Consider the following 17090-nt stretch of genomic DNA (forward strand, 5'->3'; position numbering starts at 1 on the left):
GCTGCGTTTTTCCTGAAGTCCACAACCATCTCCACTGTCTTCAGAGTGTTAAGCTCTAGGTTGTTGTTGCTGGACCAGGTCACTAGATGGTCAGCTTCCCACCGGTAGGCAGACTCATCCCCACCAGAGATGAGTCCAATGAGGGGGGTGTCGTCTGCGAACTTGAGGAGCTTAATAGACTTGTGACGGGAGCTACAGCCATTAGTGTACAGTGATTTATCATGACATCATCATTAAAACAAAATCAACATATTTGCTTATGCATCAAGTTACGTGTCATGTATTCAGTTGGGCAATAAGAACATTATTTGAATAATTATGGGATTAATGGTAAATGGACTTGAGCTTTTCGAGTCTTCTGACTACTCAAAGCGCTTTTACACTGCATGTACCCATTCACACACTGATGGCAGCGGTTGCTATGTCGTATCATCCATTAGAAGTAACAAATCCATTTATATACCTACACCGAATCAGCCTGAGCAATGCGGGGATTAAGTGTCTTCCCAATTACACATTACACATGTTGCTCAGCTGGGGATCGAACCCTCAAGCTTCCAGTTGAAAGACAACTCTACCACTGAACCACAGCCGCTCTTTGTTTAACAGATAGAGTGCCGTTACACTGGATCAGGAAAAGATGTAGCTAATAACCTAGATACTTTAATGTGCTATGGACTGTGCACTCACAAGCACATGATACGTTGTTGACTAAATTATGGATTCTAAGTAATCTGAGTATTTCTCATGATATTAGTCTTAATGCCCTGTTACTTTCAGAGCTGTAATAACACTTATTATACTGCTTGAAAATTGGTATTCATATTGCAGACAGAGCCTGCTTCCCTTGTCACATGTCTGTCAGCTCATCAAGACCGTTAAATTATCTCCATATCAAAGGCAGGGTCCTCATCTCTCTCCTTTACAGCTACACATGTGGGGCTGATGACTGACAGCTGACATTGGAGCGTCCCATCACAGACGTATACATTCTGCGATACTTCTCGACGAGATGTGACAGAAATCCTACTGCAAAAAATGTATCAGTATCATTGACTGATGTAAGTGTGCATTTTCAAAAATGCATCGTTTGATGACGCAAACCTGTCAAACACTGCATTAGCATATGCAGGTAGCTTTGATAAAAGCAAAAGAGTGGTGTCAAAGTCACAGCAGTGACATACATACATATTTAATACCCACTATGCCAGTCTCTGTCACAAAACAGCAGGAAATGATTTCAGGTAAGAATAGTTAGCATTAAGCTGCAGGCAAAGTGTCAATTTTCAAATTTTTGACATTTTGACACCCTGTAACAACCTACAATGTATGCAGGCTAATTGATACGTTCAGATGGACGATCGTTTTAAAATGAGTGTTGTTGCAAATTCCCTTAACGCAATTTGGATTTGATTTGATTTTTATTTTTTTAATGGATCACAGATAGTTAAGTTTGTTAAACCAAGAATTCCCAAGGCTTGCTATTAGATCCATAAAAATTATTGTCTCTCTGGAGACCTATGGGTAGAAATAAGAACTGACGCAGTGTAAGCAGTACACTAACTGCTCTTTAGCAGCTGACTAAAATGTCCACATGCTCATGGTAAGGTTTCTAACGGATTTGCAGTTATTTCTAAAGCTTGTAGCTAAAAACAGAAAAAAAACAAGCAGGTGAATAAAAAACATTTTAAGTCACTTTTTATGAAGCCTTTTTCATCATGTCAGCTGTGAAACATGTTCACTGAAGGTGTGATCACTGAAGAGTTCCCTCTTCTACTGAGTACCATGGAAAGCATTTCACACAGACAAAAGAAACATTGCACTTTGATGTTGTCAGATTGATGTGTAAGGAAAGCTCAAATTATCTGACTACAAAGATGCTGCCCTGTCAGACTCTTCTATACATACACAAAGAAACAACAGTATAAACAGCATATTAACGGGGCTGGACAGGAACCATGTCAGCCATGCTTGGTTGTATTACCTATGAATTGTATATGACTACAAAGGGTACAAGTTCAGAGCCTCAGACAAAGAAACAAGACAAACTGATTAGAGATGGACAGAGAGGGGGAGAGACATCTAGTCTGCCCTCACGTTGTTCTTCTGATAAGATATAATCGCTGGAAAAGAGTGTTGGGCAACACAATTGAAATTGGATAAGCCTAACGAGTAACACAGTATGTGTACAGCAGTAGAGAAAACAACACACAATGGCAGGTGTAGAGTTGAGCTAAAAGAATCACCTAAACAAAGAGACGGTTCACAAACTCAGGCCCCGTTCACATGTGGCTGGGATTCTCACAAAACAAAGATATTTTCTATGTTTTGTGCCTCTCATCCACACGAAATCGCAGATTTATGGAATGAAAAACGAAGCTTTTAAAAACCTTCGACCAAAGTGAAGTGAAAGTTTTTGCGTTTGCATGTGGTCATCAATAATCGTGTTTTGCGTTTCGAAACGTGACTGCCTGCGACAAAATATGTTCTTACGTCACATATGCGACCTGTGTTTACATTGGGAAACAGTCTGGCATGGTTATGAATGTGCTTAAAAACGCACTTCTGCGGTTACGTGTGTACAAAGGTTTTTCTTCTAGACGGAGGGGGCAGGCTATTCGTTTTTACATAAACCCGGCTACGTGTGGACAAGGCCTCAGTGCTGCAATATTCAAGAAAATGATTTCAGCAGGGAGTTGTTTTCAGCACACCTGCACTTGTCATCAGGCTCACATCATACCGCTTTCAGAAATTAGGACAGGATATCATGTAGGTGAACATATTACACAGTGGGAAACACTTAAATCTATGTACAACCCCTATTTACACATATAAATACAGTATGTAAAAAGAGGACAGGCACAGGGTGAAGAGTATTGTTGAGTTTTCAAATCCACATATCAGTCTCTGGCATGGATGAATAGCTGTATGGCCTGAGGGACTAAAGACTTCCTCAGTCTGTCTGTTGAGTGCAACTGAGACAGCAGTCTGCCACAGAACATTCTTCATTTTTGAATGTGCTGTGCAGAGGATGGCACTGCCCAATATGGACACCAGTTTATTTTACTGACATCAGAGAACACCATTGCCAGCCTCAGAGACAGATCTCCTCTTATGCCTGTCTAGCCACATGGTATCCCCCTTGTTAGTGCTGCCTTCCCTGCTAGTCAGCTTTTACGTAGCCACTCAGGGAACCACTGCTAGGTGGTATCATGAAGCATCAAACGGCACTTCTGTTGCAGATTTCAAGAAAGCAGGAGAACAGGCAAAATGTAGTTTTCATCAGATGTTTAACAACAGATTTATACTGTCAGACGACAACGTTATGCACTGTTTATGATGTTCTTCTATTGTACAATTTATTGAACATACACTTTTATCCAAAGGGATGTACATCAGAGAGTAACAAGCAAGAATCTAGAAAGGAGGCAGCAACATTAGTAAGTGCAAACAAACTAACTTAAAGTCTGATCATACATGGGTGTTGACTGGCAATTGCATATACTCAAATCCCAACATCAACACTGTTCTTGATAGTTGTAATCAGCATCAAAACCATCCCATTGTCATTATCAAGGAAAAACCATCATCATCATTATTTTTAACATCAACATTATTAAGTTCCTAAACGTCCACGAAAAAGCTTTTTCTTAAGCTTTTTTTCTAAATACCTGTGTTACATTTACCTCAGAACTGGGAAGTCAGAGCTGGAAATGTCGTCACACGATGTTCCAGTTGCAAGTCGGAAAAGCAACATGGACATCGTCAGGAGTACCTTTATTTTGTTAGCTAACCAGACGATAATGACATGCTACGTTTGTATACACAAAAATGACATGATAGCACGTCCACACAGAGAACTGTCACATTACTATCATGATTACTATTTAATCACACACAAACAGAGGAGCCAGCGGCTAATAAACACTATGGTTACAGCCTTTAGCATATGGTTGATGCACATAGCAGCCATTTTCTACCCAACTCAGGTAACTCAGGAAACTCCAATTTCCGACTAGTAAATACAACTTCAGCGGGCATTCCAGTTGACACTTCCTACTGGACACTCGGAATTTCCCACTTCCCTGTTCAACCGGAACGCAGCATTAACCTCAACCTGCTTCACCTGGAGCGTATTATTGGGATAAGTTGCTTCTGATGGTACATCACTACATAGCAACCGCTGCCGTCAGTGTGTGAAAGGGTAGGTGTTACAAGTGGTGTAAAACGCTTTGAGTCGTCAGAATACTAGAAAAGCGCTGTACAAGCTCAAGTCCATTGACCATTTGCCATGTCATTTAAATTTGAACAACAGACAAATAGATGGCATTTCAAAAATTGCTAACAAATCATGTGCGTTAAAAACCTTGAATTAAGTGAACAATCAGAGGAGGGAAGTAAAAGAGTGTGACAAAAGTACATACTTGAAATTTGTTGAATCCTCTGAAGTAGTTGGATGCCTTCTTTTGTTAATGACTTACCTTTATTCATTGAAGAATAAGAGACAAATCCCACCATCTAAACCTGTCACACTGATGAAAGTCATTATAAAGTTGTAACATATTTAATTAGAGCCTTTACATGCATCCTTTTTCTTATTCAGTCTGCAGCCTTACTAAAAAATGTGTTTCTGCTGCACATGGCTTGCCTGGACGCTATCTGCAGACAGGCGTGTGATGCTGATAAAACATAACATCTCAAAAAAGGTCTATATTACTGCCACTGTTACCATGGCAATTTCACTTCTTGCCTTATTTCTTTTGTTCATGAGGTGTCACAAAAAGAGGGAAAATCTTGATTTAAAATTACAAGGGTTATCTGTTGTTATCAGAAGACTCAACCTGCTGACTGAATGTTCCTGCCTTATAATTTATAGGTGCATGTCTGAACTTTGCTTTTGTGTCAGGAAATCTTTTAGATGTCTGTCCATTGATCCTCAGAAAATGTAACTGCAATGTGTAATTCAATGTTATTTCAAATATGGAGGTATCTCCCTCTAGTGGTGGTTGATGACTTGTAGCTAAACATTCTAAAGCTACTGTGTTTAGTCTGTTGCTGTTGGGAAGGTTTTGGTCTCACACACACACACACACACACACACACACACACACACACACACACACAGAGAGAGAGAGAGAGAGCAAGTGAGAAAGAAAGCTTGAGAACAAAATCATATAAGTCAACAGGTATACATCTAGCAATACAAATACTACACAAAGAAGTATAGGACTTGCACAGAAATACATATACACACAGATGCTTGCAACATCTAAATGTCATCCAGTTTAATAACAGTGGAGCCCTCCAATCAAAATCCAGAGAGAAGCTGTCAAAGAGAAGCAGGAAATCAATAGGTTACGCTGTAAAAAAGGAAAAAAAAAGATGAAGAAATAAAGAAAGACAAGATTATACGTCAGGGCAAATCACAGCCATATCTAAAGGACAGTCCCTTTGAGCGACTGTCTTCATCAGAGAGTAGAAGACTAAAACACTCAGGCCATTACCACCCTCTCAGACCCTACCCTTTACCGCTTTCTTCTGGCATAATTTGTTTTTTATGCAGAAAAAAGAGAAAAGTCAACTTACTGTTCAGTTCCCAAATGAGCAACTGTATTTAGGGGAACGTTTTGATCCCATTGCCGTTAATAAAGTTGCTCATTCAAGATTTTATTTGTCACACACAGATGTGCAGTGAAATGTAAAAACTGTTTTGCAAGGCCATGCAATAACAATAAATACTCAAATTTGTAATACACATATGCAGTAAAATAGAATAGAATAGAATATAAGCATTTGAAACACAATTACATGTACAAAATATAAAATAAAGAAAAAATAGAATCATTGGGAACAGTAAGTGGCCTGCACCTGTATGCATTTTGATTAGGTTTGCAAATACTAGTCTTTTTCTCAAAATGTCTATATATAACCTGTACACAGGCTTGTAAAATCTGAGGCTATCACAAAAGATCGAATTACATGTCTCAAAATAACCACAATGTTGGCAAGATTTACTAAAATGTAATTTCACCTGTGGCAGTCTCTGTAAAAAAGTAAAATACAACAAAAAACGGTCTTAAATAAATACGTTTGTTTTAGCAGTAGATTACCACAATGGTATAGAAAAATGTTATATTTCCTATATTATATTACAAAAATACCTCTACAAATTTCATTTTAAAGACAGAATTGGGTTTTGGTAAAAACAGAGTTTTTGTGTTCTGACTTAACCAAAAACAAGAGCTATCCTGTGCCATCAGTGTGGTGACTTTGGTGTAAATGAATAGTGCGAAAATTCCATTTAACATTTAATTGAGATGAGCTCCAGCACAAACAATTTTGTCCACTTTGCAGAAGTGAAACAAGCCTCTAAGTTTTAATGTCAACCTATACCTTTATAATTGTACGATTCACATTTAACCACCTGCTCACACAGTGAGTCTCACTCAACGAAACAATCTGAGTTCCTCGTTTATGCCTAACACACATGAAGTAGCACGTACACTGACGCTACTATGTATGAGCGTGGGGACTCTGTTATTTTCAATTAACTTTTAAGTAGACTTTTAATGAACTCTGTCTACTTTTATAAAGAGATGAGGCTGATGATTGGGAGGCACAAATGCCATCATCAAGACAAAGCAGTGAAAGACAATAAGGTTTTCACTGAAGCCTTCACAAGCTAATTAAGACTAGCTAAGATCATGGTTCAAACAGAACAGACCGATCCTCGAAGTTAGGATGACACCCCCAGTGTAACAGGTGTCTTTCTGTCACAGTCTTTCTTCTCTTCAATGTTACGTGTTATTCTTTGTGTATTGTGCTCAGTTATCTTGATAAATGTCTACCTACAATCTAAGTGTTACAGAGATAAGCATCTCATTGCCCGTCTAATTTCCAAAGCTTTACTGTAAATGTTAAGACAGGATTTCAGCGAAAGCATGATAAATTAGAAACATGAACTCTCAAGACCCCTTCATGATAAAAGATATCAACAGCAAAAACTTTTTTTACATTAAGTAAAGCAGTATGTATTTTTTTTAAGTAATTTTGGAATGCAAATGCTTATACGAACAGGATACCAAATAACAATATTGCATTTTCCTGTAATGGCTGCTTTACACACTTTAAAGCCTTACATACTAAACCAACCAAATTGTAAGAAACTTAAGAGTCTGTGGGCCCATGCATTAAGGAGCAGGACTGTGCTAGAACTAAATGTCCCCATGTGTCCTTCTGTTGTGACTCTTAATAGTCTGTTTTGCCTTCATCTTTAGACTCTACGGTTATCTTCATCTGCCTTTGGGAAAGATTAAAACAATACAATAGCAACAACAATGATAAACAAAACAGGAAAGGACACAACTCATTGGAAAACTGTGCTTTAAATGAACATGTAAATGAGATAGTTTAAGTATCTGTGTATCCATTCAGGCTCTAGGAAATAATGTCCAGTCATTAATCAATAGCAGTTTGGAAGGCAATGAGGCAGAGACTTGGACAATAGGAGGCTAGGGACATCACACACACACACACACACACACACACACACACACACACACACACACACACACACACACACACACACACACACACACACACACACACACACACACACACACACACACACACACACACACACACACACACACACACACACACACACACACACACACACACAGGTGTGGTTCTGATTTATAAGTTCTATTTTCACTGCAGCTCTTTGGATGGGTGACAGTTAAAATGTTAAGACCACCACAAGGAGAATGACAGGTCAGCCTGCTAAGAATCTTGTTACCAACAAACCGTCACATACTCGAGCCAGAAATTCTCTCTTCCTGGAAGAAAGCCTTTTCCTTTATGCTGCCTGGTCTCACATTCCCTTCAACTCCACATGCACGCAGCTGCATCATTTTGTACCTGTGCCTGTCTGTGCATTAGACTTTCTTATGTAGTATGTGTATGGGTGTGTTAGTCTGCATGAGTGTATTATCTGTTCTGTCACACTAAACAGTAAGTCGGTGATACATAACTATCCTTGGGGTTGTTCTCTGCACCGACGCATAGACCTGTGTGTGTGTTTTTGTGTGCTCATTCACTTTTTTTTGTTGGTGACTTTTATCCTTTGTGAGGCTAATTCAGCGTGAGATGAGGTCGAGATTAATGTTCAGGTGTGGAAATGCATGCAAATAAATGGTTGCCTTCTAAAAATGGAGAATGAAGTGGCAGAATAGGTCTAGAAAATATGCATAGCTGCAAAACCTTACTGTATGTGTGTGTGTGTGTGTGTGTGTGTGTGTGTGTGTGTGTGTGTGTGTGTGTGTGTGTGTGTGTGTGTGTTTTAGCATGCAGCTTGCATCTCCTCTTTTTTTAAACATTACCTTATCAATATTAACAGCTAACATTTGACATGACTTATAGGGCCACATCTCTCTCGCACACATACCTACACACCAGCAGATGATACACACATACAGTATGACCTTCTCCTTTATGGCCCTCTCTTCCAGGCCGTTTTGCCCCTCAGGGAGGATCTAGTCAGTCATATATATTCAGAAGGCTACTGGACCTTGACAAGCCCTGCATGTTGATAACTTTTGTTGGATCTCCAAATAACAGCTTTATCTCAGTGTATTTTTGATTAACAATTGGGGTGGAGGGATAAAAGTAATGGGGGCAGTGACTGGCATCACTTTAGATATTTCACAGTATTTAATCAACTGCTTTTATATTTTCCCCAATGTAAACATTGCATTAATTTAAACATCTACTCTTAATTTATAGCCATTTGAGTGTTTATGTTGGAACTTACCTTCCCAATGTCTTTTTGGCTACACTCTAAGCTTAATTTCCTTATTTTGAATAATTTGCATAACACTATATCTACGCACTTAAATATACTATATCTATGTCCACTTAAAGCTGGCTTAACTTGCCTTTGTTTGACTCTCTCCCTGATTAAGCTATGACCCTATAAAGAACACCAAACTATTTTTCATGAAATTGTGTGGGTATTAAGTATCTGTTCTCCCTCTCGTTGCTCAGTCTGCTTGTTGTACCGAATGAAGGGATGCTTAATACACAATTGACAGACTTGCTTTGAGATTGAATTAGTGTACACAAATTTATCGGAAACCACTAACATTTATTACATCTGTCCAGGTCAGATAAATATAAGCAGGTGATTGTGGTACATTTTTAATTAATTTGTGCAATTATTACCTGGCGATTAACTGATTAAATAAACTGCATCACAAATATCTGCTTTGTATTGACTGCCTCAGTAGCTGTTTCAAATGCTTTTCAATTATGATACAGATTAAATAACTGTTCTCAGCAGAATGCATTTTCCCTCACCAAGTGCCTGCTGAAGGAGGCAATTAGCCGCTGGGGCATTATCAATCGACTGTTTTGGGTATGCGGACCACACAGGCTAGTTTGAGAAATGAAGTTATGTTGCTGCAAAGTTTGTTCCTGGCTTTGAGGAAATTACATCTTTCACTGAGAAACAAAAATATTTTTTCCAGCCTAAGGTATCTAGCAGGTAGCAGATAGTGTCTTTGTTGTAGTAGTCATTGTTTAAATATCAATCAATCATTATTTGTATATTCATGCCAATTCAAAACAAGTGTTATCTCGAGATGCTTTACAAAAGAGCATGTGGGATAATATGCCGAGTATTTCTTCTTTATATTATTTCTCATGTTTCTGTTGTCCACACTTCTGCTGAGTTGGAGGAATGATGGCAGAGGCTGTTGTGAAAATATCTGGTTAGTAACTAAGATTTTTGTTTTTCTTACATAGCGACAAGCACCAATATGATGTGAATGCACAGAGAGAGAGGGAGAGATACAGTAGGAGGGTAAGGTGCCAGTTCCCCAGGCTGTCTCAGCCTAAAGCAGTATAACTAGTTGGTCCATAACTGTGCCAGTCCTAACTATAAGCTTTATCAAAATGAAAAGTTTTAAGTCTATTCATAAAAGTACATAGTGTGTCTGCCTGCCGGACCCCGACTGGTAGACGATTCCAAAGGGTAGGGGCCTGATAACTGAAGGCTTTACCTCCCATTGTACATTTAGGCTTTGTTCAAACTGCCGCCCAAATCTGATCAGAATCCGGTCTACCTGACTGACTGTCCACATTAGGAATTGCAAATGACCAGATCTGCCTGTCCATATTGACGTGGTCCGATCTACATTGGTTTTTATAGTAACAGGTTACGCCCAGAAAAAAACAACAGTAAAATGGATGACAGAGAAGTGCAATTATTTCTGGTGCAAACAATTTTCTGGAGCAGTCTGTCCGCAGGCTTGTTTTACTACGTTTGTTTTGATTCTTGCCTTTTTCTTTCAATGACCAAAGTTAACTTTGGGCCCCCTGGATCTACGTCATTGTTGTTATTATCGATGGTGTCGCATTGAGAGTGACGCAGAAGATACATTAAAGCGACCGACACATTCAGATTGATTCGGATCTGTAGGAATCAGATTTGAATCAGATTCAAAACCACCTCCTCAAGTGGTTTGAATCTGATTTGGAAAAATCGGATCACATGTGGCTTCTTGTGTTCAGACTGGCAAAAAAATCAAACCACATACAATCTGGACAAGCATGAACAAGGCCTTAGACACCACAAGCAAGCCTGCATTTTCAGAGCATAATCTTCTTGAAGGGTAATACGGCACTATTAACTCTATAAGATAGGATGGTGCCTAACCATTTCGAGATTTGTAAGTGAGAAGAAGGATTTTAAATTCTATTCAGAATTTTATAGGGAGCCAGTGCAGTGAAGCCAATACAGGAGTAATGTGGTCCCTTTTCTTAGTTCTAGTGAGTACACAGGCTGCAGCATTTTGGACTACTTGAAGAAACTTTAGAGATTTACCTTGACATGTCTTAATTGAATATAACTCCTAGATTCTTAACAGTGATCCTTCATACCATTAAGAACCCTCCTAAAGTTGTCATTATAACTCTGCTGCTTTGATCCATCTTTATAAATCAAGTGGATCAAGTGCACTTGCTCTTTATGTCTCAGTTCAAGGATCAGGGGGTGTGTAATGCATTTATTAGTATATTTGCACCTCTTTGATACAAGAGACAGGAGCTCAGACATTGGTGGGGAACTTAGAGTACAGGAGCTATTCCTTTCCAAGGAAAGGAGACAGTTCAACGCCTCCCTTTGGACGTTTTGAGACCCAGAGTTAGACCCAGAGCTCGCTAGAGCAGGAACTGAAATTGTATGGAATTAAAAGTCTATTTTTTGTTTAATTCTAAAAAGATCATGCATAACAGAATGCCTTTATTGTCATTATATAATTGTACAACACAATTATTTGGCTTCACCTTAAAGTGCACACCGCTAAAAAGACAACAAAAGGAGAGTATCTAGGTTATGTAAGCATAGCAGCACAATAAATTATGAACGGATATTGCAGAAATATCAAATAAATATTTGCACAGTATGAAATGTAAACTATAGCAGAAATATAAAATGTAACTATTTCAAAGTACGAAATGTAAATTATTGCAGAAGTGTAAAATAAATATTGCACCGCGTTGGATGTAAACCATAGCAGAAATATAAATATAGCACAGTATGAAGTAAACTATAGCAGAAATACACAACAGTATGAAGTAAACTATAGCAGAAATACAAGCAAAAATCATATACTGGAACAAACTGGTTTTCACTGGATTCATTTAACATTTCTCAATTATAAGGAGACAGGTGGTTTTATCAAGGGAAATATCCCTGAGCAATTTAAGCCAATGGCCTTTGGAGATAAAATAAAATGGTACCTAATTTTATAAATTCAAATGGGTGTGATGGCATTGAAATATTTCCATAAAGAAAGGCCTGAATACGCTGATGTCTTGTAGTTCATGTGACTTGATGACTGAAGTGAACCCTTCTGTAAAGCGGAGCACCAATCAGTTCTGCTTAAGATGGTAATTCTATCTCTTTTTTAGTTTGATTCCAATCATGTCTTGCTCCCTCCCCTCTCATCTGGCGACAATTTGTATTTTCATAATTTCTCCTCTGCGGCTATGGCAATTATTCCAGTCTCCAATCAGACAAGAGAGTATCCAATGGGAGGAAGTCTCATTAGACAGATTTAGGAAGGCCTCTGTTGACTGTAAACACTGGGGAGGATTTAAACACACAAGCAGGCTGCTTATTCTCTTAGCTGTTAGGAATCCCTCTGAGAAACATAATCTCATTTGATTTAGTGTCCATCTGCATATTATCTCTTATTGCCAGGCGCTTTATACAGTAAAAGAGGCACTTTATCGAAATGAAAAAAAGCTTAAAAAGGGAGCCAGGTTTGTAAGGCCATTCAACTTTGAGAGTTTTCTACCAAACACAATACATTTTATCATATCCAGTTTCAGGGACTTTCCTTGATATTATTTAGGAAGGAAAAGGTATTCTCCTTCTCGTTGTTATTATTCCCACCGTGTGTTGCTGTATAGCTAGCTCCCCCAGTTAAATGTGTAAGTGTGAACATTGTATTTAGGATGAACTCTCTCTTTCACGATACAGGTGCCGATGCATTTTGTAAATTATGGGAAATAAGTGCTGCACTTTGTCATAGTGGAAAAGTGTTGTATACCACCTCCCTGTTTGGGAATCTGCATTTTAAATGGAACTCTGCCTGAACATTGAAGAATCTTTTATATTCAGATTCTGCACTTTTGTTTTTCTGGGTTTTTTCAGTAATAAACTACTTGGGTGCAGCACTCAGACATGACATATCATCTTATAAACCATAAAATCATTTATATTTACAATAATCTATTCAGGAGATTTATCAGAGTTCTGTTAAAAGGTAAATAGTGCAGATGACAAATGAGATAGATAGATAGAAACACTTAATCTACTGCTGGCATTAAAAAAATGTTGAAACTTCATACATACCCCAAATCCAGCCTGTCCTCCACCAACTGGGATCCCTGGGATAAAATGAAGTTTTTTTAATTGAATTAAATTGAAGATTGCTCATTGATTAGGTTAAGAAGTGAATGGATGTTTGTAACACAATAAAGATCCAAAGTAATGTTTGTTCAATAACAATTACAAGAAAACTTCCACACAACCCTTCCCTCTCCACCAAGTCCTCAGAACAGGCAATGAATAACAATCCTTCAACAGTTCCTGTCTGAGTATCCATGGTAACCAAAGCTGTATTGTTTAGGTTACTGATAGTCAAGGTTATGAGCAAGCCTCGCATGACATGGCTTTACTGATAAGGAAAAGAACATAAATGTTCTTTTTGCAGGGTCTCATAACTTTACAGATCAAACCCAATTTCTTTCTTACAAAGACATTTAAAAAAAGCTGCAACCTTGTACCAGATGCAGCCTGAAAGTCTGGGAAACATTTCCTTTGACACAATCTGCTCTAAGTTTCTTTAATAAAGGGTTACTTTAAGTCTGTTTTTCCAGCCCTGTTTTAATCACCTCTATCTGGTGAGCAGTTTAAAAAAAGAAAAATGTCTTTGGCGCATTCACTGAAACAAAACACCTTAGACTTAAATCCTGTAGGTGTACACATTGAAGCTTGGTCAATCGTGCTTACATCTAACTTAAATCTGAAAGTAAAGACCAACTGCTATGCCTCTACAACACTTAGACCCACCCTGTGTTTGTTACATCTGACTGTAACTTTCACACCTACGATAGAGCAGATGTAAGTTTGTGAAGTCAAACTAGTCTCTGAGGTGATGCAGACAGAAAGACATAAATGCAGCGAAACATCAAAGAATAACTCAATGGCCGCTCACCTTTTTTACAGGAAGATCAATAAAAAGAGAAATAAGAAGAGAGAGAGATTCATGATTGGCCAAACCCATTGAACATATACTCAAGCGGTAAGCTGATTAAAAGTTTTGTTTTACAGTGGATACAGAGACGCTGCGTGTCAACAGGCAAGGCAGGCTGCTTGGGGCCCCAGGCAAGTAGGGGGTCCCCCATCGAATGCCAAACTTTAAACCACAGCATTGCCTCAAAGGTGCAAATTCTGCAATGACAGTAGGAAACCTCCCAACTGGGCCCCAATCTGACAACTCTTACTCTCAATGTACTGCTGTGTTGTGTGCATTATTGCTATGAAAATAATAATAGACACTGGCTGGAGGGGCCCCTAATGAATGTTTGCCTAGGGCCCCAACAGACCCTTGAGGCACCCCTGAGTGGGAATGTTCTGGATATAACTCGAAAGCTATCTAATTTTCCTATCCATAGTTTGACAAAAGGACTCAGTGTGTTTCATGGCAACACACGCCGATCTACAAATGTTCATGTGGACTCTCATCATAAAACCAGGCACGACTACAACTGTTCTCAGTTAGGCTTGATGCACTCTGTGTATATTTGACGCAAGAACTCAGTTGTAGCTCAGTCAGACAAAAGAGATAAGAGCTGTGATATTAATGCTCAGCTGGCACTCGGCTCCAAATCTAAGGATGGAGAACAAGAGTTATGGCTTAAGTCATGTGAAAAGCTCCTAAAATCTGCAGTTTAATCCACAGCTATAGTTGAGGGGAAAACACGTCATCATGAAGATATAAAAATACAATTTCACCACTCAAATAAAAAAAGAGGATGATTTGTAAGTGTTGTAAATGTAAATGTACTCAGATTTCATGAAGTGAAATTAAATGAAAAATATGTATGATACACACTCAGCTTCTGGTGATACCACTTTATTTTCAGATCAACCATTAGACCTAAGGAAAATGTTGACAAGTTGGTTGACATACTGACTACAGTTTATTGAAATAATCTCCCTTTGATTTTGAGTACCAAAACAACCTTTCTTTACACCTTTTGAACACTAGCAGAGCTTCAACTAAAATGAAAATTTAAAAAGCTTTCTGCTTGAAATAAATAGACCTAAGCACAAACATTTTGCACATGAACGATATTAATGATAAATCTGCCATAATAAAAGATTCTAAAAAAAAAAAGAAAAGTGTACCTAATGCCTAACAGAACAAAAATAAGTTATGAGATATTTTTTGGTCAGCCCTATTTTAAATAAGTCATCCCTCTCAGCCGTATATCTACGACAAATGTATGACAATTGCTTCCTAATTCACAGTACCATACAATATGATACACTTGGGGAAATTTGTCTTGGACTCAAAGTGCTGCAAACATTGAGCTGCAGGAAAGCCAGGTGTGGCAAATGGCAAAGCCGCTGTGAGTCCTCCCTATTTTTTTTACAATAAAACATGGAAACTATTCATCAAATAACAACAGATAGTTTGGAATCTATTAGCAAATGTACCTAATAGTTACAAGAAAAAAACAGTATCTCTATATGGGCTTACACTTTCAGCCAAAGCACTGCATACCCTTCAGTTCTATTCCTTAATGTATATGTGTCATGGCACGACCACGTTAAATGCTGAGCATTTGATCTTAATTCATTTAGCTAGGCCTCATCTGTTTACCAATGACACAATATAATGTTAGAGATTGTAGAGATGCTGATTAACTAACTTGGTGTTTTTAAAAATGATTTATTTCACAACATTGTTTAGTGTGCTTCCCCTCTCCTTGAGACTTAAGCCTGGTTCACACGGCAGGATAATTACGCCGATTTTGGCCCCGATTCCGATAGTCTTAAGGACGCCCCGATCATCATAAAATAATCTTATAAGATCATCCTGCCGTGTGTGGTGTGTTAAGACAGCTCTCGTCTGGTCGGAAGAATGTTGTGACCACTCCGATCTCAAATCGAGGATATTCAAGATGTTGGATTGTTTTGGCCTGATCTCTCATCATGTGTGGTGTCCCCCGAGGAGAAAATGAGCACGAGCCTGTTTAATGTGACGCATAGCCAATCAGAAAGCGAGGTGACGTAGTAGCGAAAACACCGGGAGCAAAACAACAACTACTCACCTCCATATCATGTAGCAAGTACAGTTCATGCTCCCGTTGTCTCCACTCCTTTGACCGACGCCTCTTTTTAAAACATGTTTGTCACATAAAATCAGCACAAACGATCCCTATTACATCCTCTTCGTCCGTTTGCGAGATTTCCCATCTGATCGGGGGATGTTCGTGAGTGAAATCGGTTCGTGTGTGGTGTGTTGATGCTGCCGTGTGGCCACACACCACACACTGTACGACCGAAACTGTAAAACCTCCGATTATTTATCGCCATGTGTGTGGTCTCTAAAGTTTGGGAAATCGGCCGACAATTTTAAAATCCTGCCGTGTGAACCAGCCTTTAGTAATGCACACGCCGCCGCTGTGTATGTTAAAGATGCTAGCTGCAGTGTTTGGTTTACATTATCAGAGTTTAAAGAAAAACAATTCTACTTTTATTAACTAATTACAAACATGCTTATTGCACGTCAATTTTGTTTTGTGAAACTTTTGTGTGGGTGTAAAGGCAATCTGTAACAAGCATATTAATGGCGCTTTCTATCAATAACATTCCTACAGAGACAAGGATATACATACTTCATTGGCTATTACCTTGAAAAGTTGATTATACTGCAGAAAAAATGGTGTTGTTATTTTATGAACATTTTTAATAATTATATCTTCAAAGACTGCAGTTAGCTCTCAGTATTGTACTGCAGTACTCTGCTTTTGGATGGGGTCATTACACTTTTAGTGCATGGTGCTTGCTATTGATATGAAGCTAATGTTCAGTTCATAATAAAAAAAACAAACAAGGAACAACCATAAACAAAATAAATTTACTATTAACACAAGAACAACAAGACAGATGTGACAAGTTTTTGTCGAATTCTGTCTCATAAGTGATGATCCAAACTCAACTATGGAGACAGATGAGCTCATCCTTTTAATCAACACTCAAGTGAATGTTGCGCACAATTATATAATTAGCAATAAGATGACGGATGAGAAAAGCAATGGATTGACAATGAAATCCTCTAAAGAAAAGTAAATGAAGAGTTGAGTTAAGGAGCGTATGAAAAAAAATCAGTGGAGTATTCTTGTGGCTTTCATTTGGGAACTTACATTGCTGCATGTGAGAGTAGTTTAAGAACAACAGTGTCTGATATACCCATCCTCCTCTCCGTCAGATAGAGGCTATAAATCAA

The sequence above is a fragment of the Symphodus melops genome (assembly GCF_947650265.1).
Source record: "Symphodus melops genome assembly, chromosome: 19".
In the NCBI taxonomy this organism is placed as follows: domain Eukaryota; kingdom Metazoa; phylum Chordata; class Actinopteri; order Labriformes; family Labridae; genus Symphodus; species Symphodus melops.